Source organism: Dermacentor andersoni, chromosome 8, assembly GCF_023375885.2.
Source record: "Dermacentor andersoni chromosome 8, qqDerAnde1_hic_scaffold, whole genome shotgun sequence".
Lineage (NCBI taxonomy): Eukaryota > Metazoa > Arthropoda > Arachnida > Ixodida > Ixodidae > Dermacentor > Dermacentor andersoni.
This window is the reverse complement of record NC_092821.1, coordinates 154709535-154723322: the sequence shown is the minus strand read 5'-3', so window position 1 is coordinate 154723322 and position 13788 is coordinate 154709535. Positions and strand designations below refer to the sequence as shown.

General features: G+C 49.8%; 1 protein-coding gene across 1 annotated transcript in view; it reads right to left on the bottom strand.

Moving 5' to 3' along the window:
* Positions 1–9179, bottom strand: part of LOC140219909 (uncharacterized) — a 205890-nt gene extending 196711 nt beyond the window's left edge. Inside the window, exon 1 of the mRNA XM_072290072.1 lies at positions 8069–9179. The gene's annotated coding sequence lies outside the window, so the exon portion shown is untranslated. The remainder of the gene's footprint in view (positions 1–8068) is intronic.
* Between the last annotated feature and the right edge of the window lie 4609 nt (positions 9180–13788).

The window sequence follows — 13788 nt, the reverse complement described above, 5'->3', positions numbered from 1 at the left end:
CAGCACAATGCACAACACCAACCAGCCCTACATCCAAATGCTGAGACGAAACAATGAGCGCGCACGTGGCGTCTCGCATTGCACAGCCCACTGTTTCCTCTAACACAGAGGATGAGTGCAGGTTCATCAGAGGGATGTCCAGGTCCTTCCTACGGAACAACGGTCGATTAATGGACAGCACTGCTTTTAAGTATGACATACAAGATGCTTGCCGAGAGCTATTTTCTATAAATATAGGAATCTGCATCTTTGTTGTAAAATTTCTGCAGCGCCAAGCACTGAAGTGCGGAAAGAAGAACAAAAACGGATGAAGGAAGAAAGATAGCAAAAGGACAACACAGCGCCAGTAAAATACCTGCTCGCAATAATACGAATGAGGTTAGCACATAAGCGTCATCACGTATCTTTAGAAATTAAAGAAAGGAATGGCACCTAAAAAAATCGCAGCGCTAATATAATATTGACACGTGTACTTATATTTATCGGGCGACCACGTTTCGCCGCCTAACAAATCTTATCGCACAGCGCGGGACGCGCTTGCATGTATCCGAAGTTTCTGGAAAGTTATCGATGCTTCTATCCACAGTCTGTTGTCGACGAACCTTCTGTTATCTGATTTATTCGCCTGACTCGAATGGTGTAGAACTTTGTGGAAGGCACGCGGGTCCCAACGATTAGTCTGGAACATTCGACGATCCTGTATAAAAGCCGACGCGCTTGACCCGCTCATCAGATTTTCGACGATCGCCGACTGTGTTCGCCGCTATCGTTGTGCTTTAAGTGTAGCCTGTTTTGTGGGCACAGGTTCGCCCAATAAAAGCTAGTTTTGTCTTTCACAGTACTGCTACTGTGTTCTTTGGCGTCACTACCACGTGACATCTGGTGGAGGTGCTGGGTAGTGACGCCAAAGAACACTCCAACAACAACTTGGAGTAGCCCCTGTATCGCCCCAGCCTGAGCCGCAAGCGATGACCTACGCCGCCGTCGCACGCCGTCAAGGTCCCCCTCCGCGACCGCGCCAGGGCCCTGTCACGCCGCAGTTCCGTCGTCCGCCGCCGCCAGCGCCAGCACGACCACCCGTCGCCCAGCGGACCTACGCGAGGAAGACGGACATTTGGCGCGCTCCAGACCACCGCCCGCTCTGCTACCACTGCGGAGAAGCGGGGCACATCTACCGCCGATGCCCATACCGGGAGATGGGACTGCGAGGTTTCGCCGTTAACGCGCCGCGGCCACAGATTGGCGAACGACCTCGCGATATCGCCGACTACCTCGCCGCCACTCAGTGGAGCCCTCGACGAGCTTCCCGTTCGCCGTCACCAGGCCGCTACCTGTCGCCGCAGCGCCGACCATACACTGGCCCAGCCCGGGGCCGGTCCGTCAGCCCATATCCGGAAAACTAAAAGCAGCAACCGATGGAGGTGCGGTTGCTGTTCGTCGAACTGACGAAGATCCTCCGCCGCCGACGAAAACGACGAAGAAACTATCTCGACGACTTCATGACGACACGCCGCCGTCCCGAAGAAGTCGGGAAGCCAAGACTACACCGACGAAAGACGACTTGACGACGCGACGTTCCAGCTTCAGATCAACACGACGCAGCCGTGATCCGACGCCAAGACCCAACTGCAACGCCAGACAAAGAACCACCGACCTCGACGTGCTTCTCGACGGCCACGCAGTCACTGCCTTAGTCGACACAGGGGCCGATTACTCCGTAATGAGTGGACACATCGCCGTCCAGTTGAAGAAGGTTAAGACTGCATGGGAAGGCCCTCAAATTCGGACCGCTGGAGGACACCTGATTACGCCGACAGGAATGTGCACGGCAAGAATTACCATTCACGACCGGACTTACCCTGTCACCTTCGTTATCCTCCAACAGTGTTCACGAGACGTCATTCTCGGCATGGACTTCCTCAACCAACACGGCGCAGTCATCGACCTGAAGTCGAAGTCAATAACGCTGTCGGAAGATCATGCAATACCGCCGGAGAGCCCTCGTAGTCACCACGCCTTGAGTGTGCTTGAAGATCAAGTGAGCATCCCGCCTCGCTCCAGCATTGTTATTTTGGTCGGCACCGAAACACCCGCTGACGTAGAAGGCGTCATCGAAGGCGACCAACGTCTACTGCTCGACCGTGAAATTTGCGTCGCAAGAGGGATCGCTAGACTGCACGGAGGAAACACGAAAGTGTTGCTGACAAACTTCAGCAAGGAGTTCAAGCACATCAACAAGGGCACGACGATCGCATACATCGAGGAAATTGTGGAAACCAGCGATGCCTTTGTCCTCTCGGATTCTATCGCATCTACCCCGACAACCGTAGTTCCCGAGCCAGACTTCGACATAAGTCCAAGTCTCCCCGTGATTAAGCAGCAACAGCTCAGAAGTCTGCTTCGACGATACAAAGGCTGCTTTTCGACGTCATCGAGGATTCGACAAACACCAGTCGCAAAGCATCGCATAATAACCGAAGAATGCGCTCGACCACTACGCCAGAGCCCTTACCGAGTTTCGACGCGGGAACGTGAAGCTATAAGAGAACAAGTCGACGAAATGCTGCGCGACGACATCATCCAGCCGTCGAAAAGCCCGTGGGCATCCCCTGTTGTCCTGGTAAAGAAAAAGGACGGAACCCTACGTTTCTGTGTCGATTATCGTCGACTGAACAAGATCACGAAGAAGGATGTATACCCCCTCCCACGGATAGACGACGCATTAGATCGGCTCTGCAACGCTAAATACTTCTCGTCGATGGACCTCAAGTCTGGCTATTGGCAAATTGAAGTCGACGAAAGAGATCGCGAAAAGACCGCCTTCATCACCCCAGACGGCCTCTACGAGTTCAAGGTTATGCCATTTGGACTGTGCTCGGCGCCTGCAACGTTCCAGCGCGTGATGGACACGGTTTTAGCAGGATTGAAGTGGCAGACCTGTCTCGTTTACTTGGATGACGTCGTTGTCTTCGCCGAAAATTTCGACGAACACCTTAGGCGGCTCGCAACAGTACTCGAGGCCATCAAGTCATCAGGGCTCACTCTGAAGCCAGAAAAGTGCCGCTTCGCCTACGATGAGCTTCTTTTCCTAGGCCACGTCATCAGCAAGTCTGGAGTCCGCCCCGACCCGCAGAAGACAGCTGCCATCGCAAAGTTCCCGCAGCCCACCGACAAAAAGGCAGTGCGTAGATTTCTTGGCATGTGTGCCTACTACAGGCGATTTGTCAAGGACTTTTCACGCATCGCTGAGCCGCTGACACAGCTAACTAAATGTGACATCGAGTTCAAGTGGGAAACGCCGCAGGCCGATGCATTTGAAGAACTCAAACGACGCATGCAGTCGCCGCCCGTACTTGCGCACTTCGACGAGCTCGCCGATACCGAAATCCACACTGACGCCAGTAGCCTAGGCCTCGGTGCCGTCCTAGTCCAGAGAAAAGATGGACATGAACACGTGATAGCTTACGCTAGCCGGTCGTTGTCAAAAGCGGAAGGCAATTATTCCACAACGGAAAAGGAATGCCTAGCCATCGTTTGGGCTACAGCGAAATTTCGCCCCTACCTATATGGCAGGCCATTCAGAGTGGTCAGCGACCATCACGCGTTGTGTTGGCTAGCTAACTTAAAGGACCCTTCAGGACGGCTGGCACGGTGGAGCCTCAGACTACAAGAATACGACATCACTGTAACATACAAGTCCGGTCGAAAACACTCAGATGCCGATTGCCTATCACGCGCCCCCATTGACCCGCCGCCGCAAGATAACGAGGACGACGACGCCTTCCTTGGAATAATAAGCGCGGAAGACTTCGCTGATCAACAACGAGGGGACCCGGAGCTAAAAGCCCTTGTCGAGTATTTGGAAGGGCACACCGACGTTGTCCCTAGGGCATTTAAGCGTGGATTATCTTCGTTCACGCTTCAAAACAACCTACTCGTGAAGAAAAACTTTTCACCAGTCCGCGCCAACTACCTTCTTGTTGTTCCGTCGGCGCTGCGTCCAGAAGTACTGCACGCCTTACACGACGATCCCACTGCTGGGCACCTCGGATTCTCCCGGACGCTGTCGAGGATACATGAAAGGTATTACTGGCCGCGTCTTACCGCCGACGTCGCCCGTTACGTCAAGACATGCCGAGACTGTCAACGACGCAAGACACCACCGACAAGGCCAGCAGGGTTACTACAGCCGATTGAACCTCCTCGTCGACCATTCGAGCAGATTGGGATGGATTTGTTGGGGCCGTTTCCGACGTCAACATCCGGGAATAAGTGGATCGTCGTGGCGACGGACTATCTCACCCGATTCGCTGAAACAAAAGCTCTACCGAAAGGCAGCGCAGCCGAGGTGGCGAAATTTTTCGTCGAGAACATCCTGCTGCGACATGGCGCCCCAGAAGTCCTCATCACCGACAGAGGAACGGCTTTTACAGCAGAGCTCACCCAAGCCATTCTGCAATATAGCCAGACAAGCCACAGGAGGACAACTGCCTACCATCCGCAAACTAATGGTCTCACGGAGCGCCTGAATAAGACCCTCGCCGACATGCTAGCGATGTACGTCGACGTTGAGCACAAGACGTGGGACGCGGTCCTGCCGTATGTAACCTTCGCTTACAACACGGCGGTGCAAGAAACAACACAGATCACGCCGTTTAAGCTGGTTTACGGCAGGAACCCGACGACCACGCTCGACGCCATGCTGCCCCACGTCATTGACGAAGAGAATGTTGACGTCGCTAGCTATCTCCAGCGCGCCGAAGAAGCCCGACAGCTCGCCCGCCTCCGGATCAAGAGCCAGCAGAGGACCGACAGCCGACGCTACAACCTCCGACGACGCTTTATCGAGTACCAGCCCGGTGACCGTGTTTGGGTTTGGACCCCTATACGCCGACGAGGACTGAGCGAGAAGCTCTTGCGTCGCTATTTCGGACCGTACAAGATCATCCGACGTATTGGCGTACTGGACTATGAGGTCGTGCCAGACGGCATTTCGCTGTCACAGCGGCGTCGCTCACGACCTGAAATTGTCCACGTTGTGCGACTCAAGCCGTACCACCAGCGTTGACGAACTTTGGGACTTCGCGTAACTGACTTTTAGACTTGATTTCTTTTCGTTGTTTTGTTACTTATGTTTAATAAGTGTCCTTTTGTGTGTCGCTCTCTTATATTTGTAGCATCGGGACGATGCTTTTTAAGAGGGGGGTATTGACACGTGTACTTATATTTATCGGGCGACCACGTTTCGCCGCCTAACAAATCTTATCGCACAGCGCGGGACGCGCTTGCATGTATCCGAAGTTTCTGGAAAGTTATCGATGCTTCTATCCACAGTCTGTTGTCGACGAACCTTCTGTTATCTGATTTATTCGCCTGACTCGAATGGTGTAGAACTTTGTGGAAGGCACGCGGGTCCCAACGATTAGTCTGGAACATTCGACGATCCTGTATAAAAGCCGACGCGCTTGACCCGCTCATCAGATTTTCGACGATCGCCGACTGTGTTCGCCGCTATCGTTGTGCTTTAAGTGTAGCCTGTTTTGTGGGCACAGGTTCGCCCAATAAAAGCTAGTTTTGTCTTTCACAGTACTGCTACTGTGTTCTTTGGCGTCACTACCACGTGACAATATGGCAAGCACGCAATGCGCAGAGTAGGAGCAGCACTAACCCCGTTTGCACTGCGTTCTTATCATCGCTTTTTTGCGCGAACATGTTCTTATCTTATCTACAAACCAACAAGTCCAAGAAAAAAATGTATTGTTAAGTCATACTGGTGCTCACGGGGTCACTAGTCATGCCTTTAACTTTATGTCTAAGATCGCATCTGATTCGTCAATTACACACGGGTGAGATTACACCTCCAAAAGCGAGGTAAGATTTGGGAAGCAAGAAATTATTCGGCGGCTTTTGTGAATAGGTCCCTCGAGGCTAAACAGTTCTATGGTTGGTGATCTCCATTTTTTATAAAAGGCTTAAGTGGAGATCGCGAAGGCCTAATTATATCGGTGAAGACATAGCGCCTATTTAAAATCTTGTGCGACACACTACTCCTTTTTCGATGTGCGAATTCCCAACCTTTTGTTCTTCAAGAAAAGACACGAGGGACTTGTTTTCTAAGCTTCGCTTGTAAAGCTGGCAGCGAATGGTGCCACAAGGTGAGCATTAACGAAATGTATTCTCTGCAGAAACATCGAGAATTTTTTCTTTCCTTTTCTCATGTGCGCTTATTCACTTATAAAGGAAATGTGTACATATAAAATTCACCAGTTAAGCAATAGTTTGTCAATAGCGCTATAGTTGGGAAGTTGCTTAAGCGTATCAAATAGCCGCATTGCCGTTACATTTTCGCGTTTAGTAAAGGCTATACGGCTCATTATATATATATATATATATATATATATATATATATATCAATTTTCTCCACACCCAGTAAAATTCTCCCTTGTACCATCTCTTTCTAACTGAGGACGGGCGCCAATTGGCAAATATGCGTAGATAAGGCCAGACAAGGCAAGCGCAGCTAAGTTTCCCCAAATAGGTCGACAAGAAAAGCGTCTATATTTCGAGTACTGGTTGAGATTCATTCGCTTAGGCAGACAGAGACTACATATTCGTTTGTCATCTTAGTTCTTGCTTGTTTTTTTTCATAGAATTCGTTCTTGTGAAGGAACGAATACAATTTTCTGTTTTGCTCATATGACACTAATAAGGTAGACTTATAAATGCCAGAAAATCCCAGATCTCCAAGTGTTCTGGAAAGGCTAATGCGCAAAATTGGCTAGGCAAGGCTGATCATGCATATAAACCATTCACATCTGGATAACAGTGTGCTTACTCAAACTTTCTTCCTAGCACTAAATTTCATACCTTAAATATTAGCGTTATTTTTTATATGCATGTCATTGCGATGCATCTCGCCAGTTCTTGAATTTATTTCGCGCGTAAGTCAGCCGAAAGCATTGCTACAAGCCCGAGAAATCCAATCGTGTTTCTTGGTATTCCTCGAACGATTATAACTAATGTAATCGCGACGTACATTCAACACAAAGTCACAAAAAACTACACGCGCTGTCGCTGCAAGAAGAGCCTTTGGAAGTCGTCTCAGAAGTGTTCAACGCAATTGGGTTGATTTCCACAGAAAACACGGCATGTTTTGTTAAGGCAGATCTCTGTCTGATACGGTTCGCAATATCCGGTATCCATCATGACTGCTTCGCAAAACTTCTGCACAAGATCAACGTGTTCTCTTTTCTTAACATAAGATCTTGCAGGAACTTCAACTAAGCCTTCGCGTTCATAGATCGGTCATAGCCAATTTCGTTTTTTTTGTGAGACCCTGTCAGATTAATTACATTTTGCGCAAGGTCAACTTCAGATATTTTTTTTTCTTGTTGCGCTTCTTTCTTTGTAGATTTGATTTTGGTTTCTTCCGATCTTCTCGTAGTGCAGACTGATGCGAGGAATGCACGGCAAGAATACAAGTCTACTCAGAAATGCATGTGCGCAATAGTAGGCAAAGACCTGAGTTAAAACACCGTCCGTACAACGTTGCCAATCAGCAATCTTCCCGCCCTCGTTGGTTCAAATTGCATGATGTGGTAAACGTAAACACCTTTGATACACTTGAAATTAAAAATTAAATTATGGGGTTTTACATGCCAAAACCACTTTCTCATTATGAGGCACGCCGTAGTGGGGGACTCCGGAAATTTCGACCACCTGGGGTTCTTTAACGTGCACCTAAATCTAAGTACACGGGTGTTTTCGCATTTCGCCCCCATCGAAATGCGGCCGCCGTGGCCGGGATTCGATCCCGCGACCTCGTGCTCAGCAGCCTAACACCATAGCCACTGAGCAACCACGGCGGGTACGCTTGACATCATTTGCAAACACCTCGCGAAATAGGTCATGACATGTGTGCAACACCGAATAGGGGTGTTTTTGTTTCGGAGCTGACAAACATGCAGAATGAGGAGGGCGAAACTTGACTAAACGAGAAGTTTTGCAGCAATACTGATAATATTGTTTACATGACGCAGACAATATGAAAGAAAAATATTTAACTCACCGTGATCTTCGGGGAAAGCTTCGGCAGTAATCCACCAGACAGCTGTCTCGAGGCTGAGATGGCGCTGCGGCCACACACGAGATGCCTATTCAACTGGCCAAATAACTTGAGCAAGAGCAGTTATGTGAGCGTAGAGCGCTAGACGTATCCAGCTATTAAAGCTGATTCCGTCTGCACGGAGCAAATAAATGCCCAAATGAGAGTCGGATTGTCTCAGTCGCTGGAGACGTCCCGTGCGGCGTACCTGTTGGACAGAGTCCCCGAAAGAGCTCGCAGTCGTCAACTGTTGCTCCGGCGGCAGGTTCGATGGCGCGGAGCACTAGATGAAAATTAAAAAAAAATGCTGACAACGACCTGCAGTTGAAGCGAGCAAGGTGCAAAGCGAAAGTTTCGATGAATGTCTACCACGTCCTTGGCAGGCGCGCAAGTGAGTATTGGTGCATTAATTGTCGACTGGAATACACGTAGCCCAACAGCCAATGTGCACGAATAATTCCTCCGTGAGGACCTTGGTTAATCGGCCAGCGTCTTGGGCACTCCCTTTGCGTGAGGTCACAAGCACACCAGACGCCGACCACAACACCGGAGTCGTCTTTTCCTGGTATCACAGGCACTCCTTGCGTTGGCAGAAACCACTGCGTTGAGTCGCACGTCCCACACGCAAACGCAGCTTGAGCTGCGTCACGACCGGAATATGTCGCCGGATAATGTTCTTCGCTCGCCGAAGTGGCTTAAAAACTCATTCGTAAAAAAAGTGTGGCATTCCTGCCACTATTTCTGAGTCCGAATCCGATTACTGCAAGGCGCGAGTGACTGTGCACCACATAACCTCGGCCTGGCGCTCACTAGCGAAACGACACCTGCTCATCGACGACAGCATCGGATGTGCGCTGAAGCGACCGCAACGACACGCTGGCTTCGTCCGTGCGTCTGCTTCCGGCGCGAGCCAAGAGCGGAAGTTAGTTCCTGTTGCGGCTCCGCCACGCGCTGCTGCTGCGGCAACAATCCCGGCTCGGACTCGGTGGCCATGGCACCGCCACGCCGCGTTCGGCCGCAATGCCGGAGCACATTGATTGCGAGAGGCTGCTAGCCGTGCGATGGGCGCCCGATGAAGAGCCCGCTGCTCTGGCCCTTCGAGCGCCGGCGCGAGCGGCGATGCTTCCCGACCCCCCGAAAGAGGACGCTGCGTGCACGCTCCTCTCCTCTCCCACGATCCCGTCGCGACCAGCCCGTGTCCCTCTTTCCCGCTTCCTTGTGTCGCGCGCTTCCATATACTGTACTTTTCCTAACGGTACGCGGTGAGTGGCGCGGGCGAGCCGCTTCCTTGGTCCCTAGCTGTGTAATGTGCAAAATAATCGTGAAGAGGGTAAAAACAGAAACAGCTGCCGTCGTAATGGTGACGCCAGGGGCAGAAGGTTGCCAGGGAAGTGCGATTGAACCGAGACTTTCGCGACTCAAGTCATGGCCTCTTTCATGGCTCCTCTTCTTTCATGGAACCAGCTTCCCTGTTTTCATCCTTCATACCCTGATACGATACCTGGCTTCCTCCATTCGCAGCAGTCGTGAGTTGATGATGATCTCGGTATCAGTTAATTACAGTAAAATGAGTTCCAAACAGATTGAAAGGACGAAGAGCCGGCAAATTTCTCGGCACCGGTGTGAACAAAAATTGTCTCTAGAACTCTGCCGCTGCAGAGAGGGAAAGAAATGTGCACATCCCACACACTGTGGGGATGCACGTTGTGCGAAGCATTTTGCGGCTACTTTGCATTGTTTGTAGTTCTGCAAAGAGATACCAGCTCGACCAACGTGTAAATTCAGTACTTGTGGGTGTGGCTCGCGCACGTACGCGCCTCTGACAACAGCACGACGACGACCGCGTTGAAGACGATCGTGAGGCATGATTTCCATGCTGGCCGTTCGACGCGAACCTACGACGCGGCAATTGTTGGTTTCTACGTAGGTAGTGGACGAGGGAGTATGTTAGAGGAACACGGATTGTGACGTCATAAGCGAATCTGTGCCTCCAGTGAAGAAATGTTATAGTATGTTTAACTTGGGCCATCATGAAGTCGGTACAAGATCGCAAAATTTCTACCTAGCGGGCATGACGAAACGGCTGAGAATAGTTGGGCCGTACCGGAGATAGTATAGTCTAACACGGCGCATCAGAGCGCGAGCTGTCACAAGAAAAGAAGGCGAAGTGACACGGGATGCTCCTGCCGAAGGTTCCTCTGCATATTGACGCTCTGCATATTGAAGGTACTTACAACGAGGGGCCCGTGTGCCTCAATCACCATCATCATCATTATCAGCAGCAGGAGCAGCAGCAGCCCATCCTTATGTCCACTGCAGAACGAAGGCCTCTCCCAGTGTCGACTTTGATTTATGATGACGATCTCCAAATACCCCTAGCTGTCTTGCGTTAGCTGATTCCTAATTTCCTAATTGGATCAACCCACCTAATTTTCTGCCGTCCTCCAGCGGCTTTCTGGAATAAGACAGCCGCCCACCTAGGGCGAAGAAAGAACCCTTTCTCGCTGTTTCTTACAATAAACGTTCATTCCTCCTCCTCCTCTACTCTTCCGTCGGCACCCATTCTGTAACAGGCAAACAACACGTACGCTTGACGGCACGCGAAAGCTCGCGCCCGCGCGCCTACGCATGCGCAGATTGTGCGGGACAGATAATACGTGTCGAAGCGCAGCGCGAGCGCGGATATTTTCTCCAGATAAATATCGGTGCTCTTGCTGCCTCACAAAGATACCAAACTATGCCTACCACGGCGAAACTAGTGAGCTAAGTTGGCGTGCGCTGGCGGGCGTCTTGCACGTTCATGCTGCCATTCCTCGCGAGGTGCGACAAACGCAAGGTGCGCGGGGCGAGCTTTCACGAGCCGGCAAACGTGCATTTAGTTTGGCCTTAATGGACCACCGGCGATCGGCCCTACGCACGTGTCTCTATATACTCGCTTATTTCGCTACAGTTGTATCCATTAAAATTTATCATTTTACCCCGTTCGTGTGTTTGTGCGTGTCAGTGATTGTTTCAGTCGTTTCAAGACGCAATTTACCACAAACGAAAAAGACATAATGCTGCGCGAAAGAACGCCAGTCCAAGCTAGCAGCCTATTGTGCTGTCACTGGCAAGGCCTTCATACCTCTATGTCGAGAACCAGTATCAAGTAGCCCGCCGAAGGTACCGCTCGAACCTTGCTGCCGAATCGGAGTGAAGAGTAGCGAAAGTCCGCAACACCGATCACTTCCCGTGGAGGTGGCAAACGGTTCAGACACCCGTTTGGCCTTGACGCGGCCAGACTGAGCGCCGCCGTGTCGGGACAAGGCGCTTTCTTTCTGTTCCATTCTGATGATACTGGAAATCTGTGGAAGGCCTAGAAATATTCTTATTATTGCATGTTATTGGCGCAAGGGCCAGGTGCGGCCAAAGAGCGCCGATGTTAGACCTAGACACAAACCGCCTCGACGGTAATAATGCGAGAAAGGTGGAGGAGAGGTTAGTCGGAGGAACATCGCCTTTGGGCTAATGCACACCCCAGGAAAGGGAGAACTTGAAAGGGGAGAAAAGAAAGAAAGTAGAAGCGCGCATGGCGAACATACCAAAAAAAAAAAAAGAAAGACAAGAAGAAACAAGGAAATTCTGTGGTTTTACGTGCCAAAACTGCGATCTGATTATGTGGCATGCCGTGATGGAGGACACCGGTATAAATTTTCCCACCTGGCATTGTTCAACGTGCACGTAAATCTAAACGATAGAAGAGACTTAGCTAAGTGTAGCTTCGATGCGCACACTTGTCCGACAGGCAAGGCCCAACAAGCACGCGCCTGACAAGCGGTGTCCGAGCGTGCAGCAGACGCCGTCCTCTGTCGTCGATGCAACGAGCGCCTTTGCTTCTCGCAACGCCCGTCCTTCGACGACCCCAGAGTCTCGTATTTCGAAAGAGACCGATATCGTAAGTAACAAGTACGAAAGCGTGCTGGTGCCCTTATCATACGACCACTCAATTTTTTCCTAACGGTTTCTCGTTGGAAATATCGCATGTCCCCACGGGTGACGAAGTCTCACGCTGCCGAGCGGAAGTATTTTCCAACATCTTCAGAAGCGTTCCTCAACCATGTTTGCTTCTGTCTTGTCAGATGCTGTGACCCAATGCCCCCGGCATGGCTCAAATACGTGCGTTACGCATACGCATGCCCTGTTCGTGAGGGTAAAAAAGGAACATTGCATGCAAAACGGGACAAGAGCGGACAGCGCCTTGTCTTCTCTGCTCCTAATGGTACCGCTTTTCTCGTTCTTTTTCGGGCATGAACCTGTATACCAAGCGTTAGTTCAGGCGCGTCTGCAGTATACCGTGTTTTATTTAATTTGTGTATTTTTTAATTGAGAATTTTTTTCATTTTCAAGACTGCCTTGAAGCGTTATCCGGTCTGTTCAGATCGGTTATACGAAGAAAGCGTGCATTACTTGCGCGGCAACCCGCAAAGTCCAGATAGCTATAACTGAAAAAAAAAGTTACTAATAAAAATGTTATTTCTTCACTTATGTGCCGTGTTGACATGAGAAATTTATCACTTGTGAAGTCATACCTGCTTAACGAAGATTATAAGAATAGCAAGCATTTTTACATCTGTTTCAAAATCTGGTCCGAAATAGGTTGGTGTTCGAAATAACAGTTTTAGAAAAGCCTCCCTTGATGAGTTCCGAATGCCAGTGCAAAATTTAGCACAGTTTGTGTATGAATATCTCGACAGTGACGCCAGCCTCAGGACTTCTGGTAGGCAGATATGGCACTTCTGGGTTTCACTTTCGCCGTACAAGTTAATAGCTAAAGCAAAGTTAATTAGTGCACGTTTGTAATTCGCTACATGGCCATTTCAATTTGTTGTGCAGTTCGACTTCAATTAACAATATGTGAAGCATTATGTGCTATGTACGCATTGTATATACATACACAGCATGAAGCATACAACACAGCTTATATAGCATAAATATATATGCATAATATGCTATATGTTAGCATATTTATGGTGAAACTGTAGCGCACTCAAAGAACGAACGACACAGGTAGGTTAGAAACAAGCGCTGACTTACCGAAAGTCAGTTTATTTCAGGAAAACATTACACCTATATATACCCCGCTTAACCACAACGCGCATGGGCAGAACATTAATAGAGACTGCAAGAAATATCTAAAGGGCACATGTTATTCGGAAAAGTAAATTCTTTATCAGTGACTATACAACAGCGTGCCGATTTGGAAGGCCTCAGTTATTTCACGCGTTAGCTTATTTTTACGCGCTAACAGAACCGCCGTATCACACACACAAAGAAAGTAGAATAACTAAGTTGCACGAGTCAGCTCTTGTTTGTAAACTACTTGTGTCCTTCTTTGTGCTCGCTACAGTTTAAGCAGAAGCAAACTCCAAATTCGGCCAGCTTCCAGTTCTGCAATATCAATAGTATTTGAGGAGACGAACTCAATAGTTAGGCGACACACAAATGCGGTACCGTCCGTACCGAAATGTAAATGAGGGCAAGTTATAACATACATGCGCATGTGAAGGGCTCGTTGATGGTCCCTGCGATCGCTACATTGAGACGACATTGGCTGCCGTTTTACGGACAACGTGCAACACCGTGAAGTATATTTGCTTGCCTGTCTCACGCAAAACCAGGCTCGGCGTTGTCCACTGCGACGACCG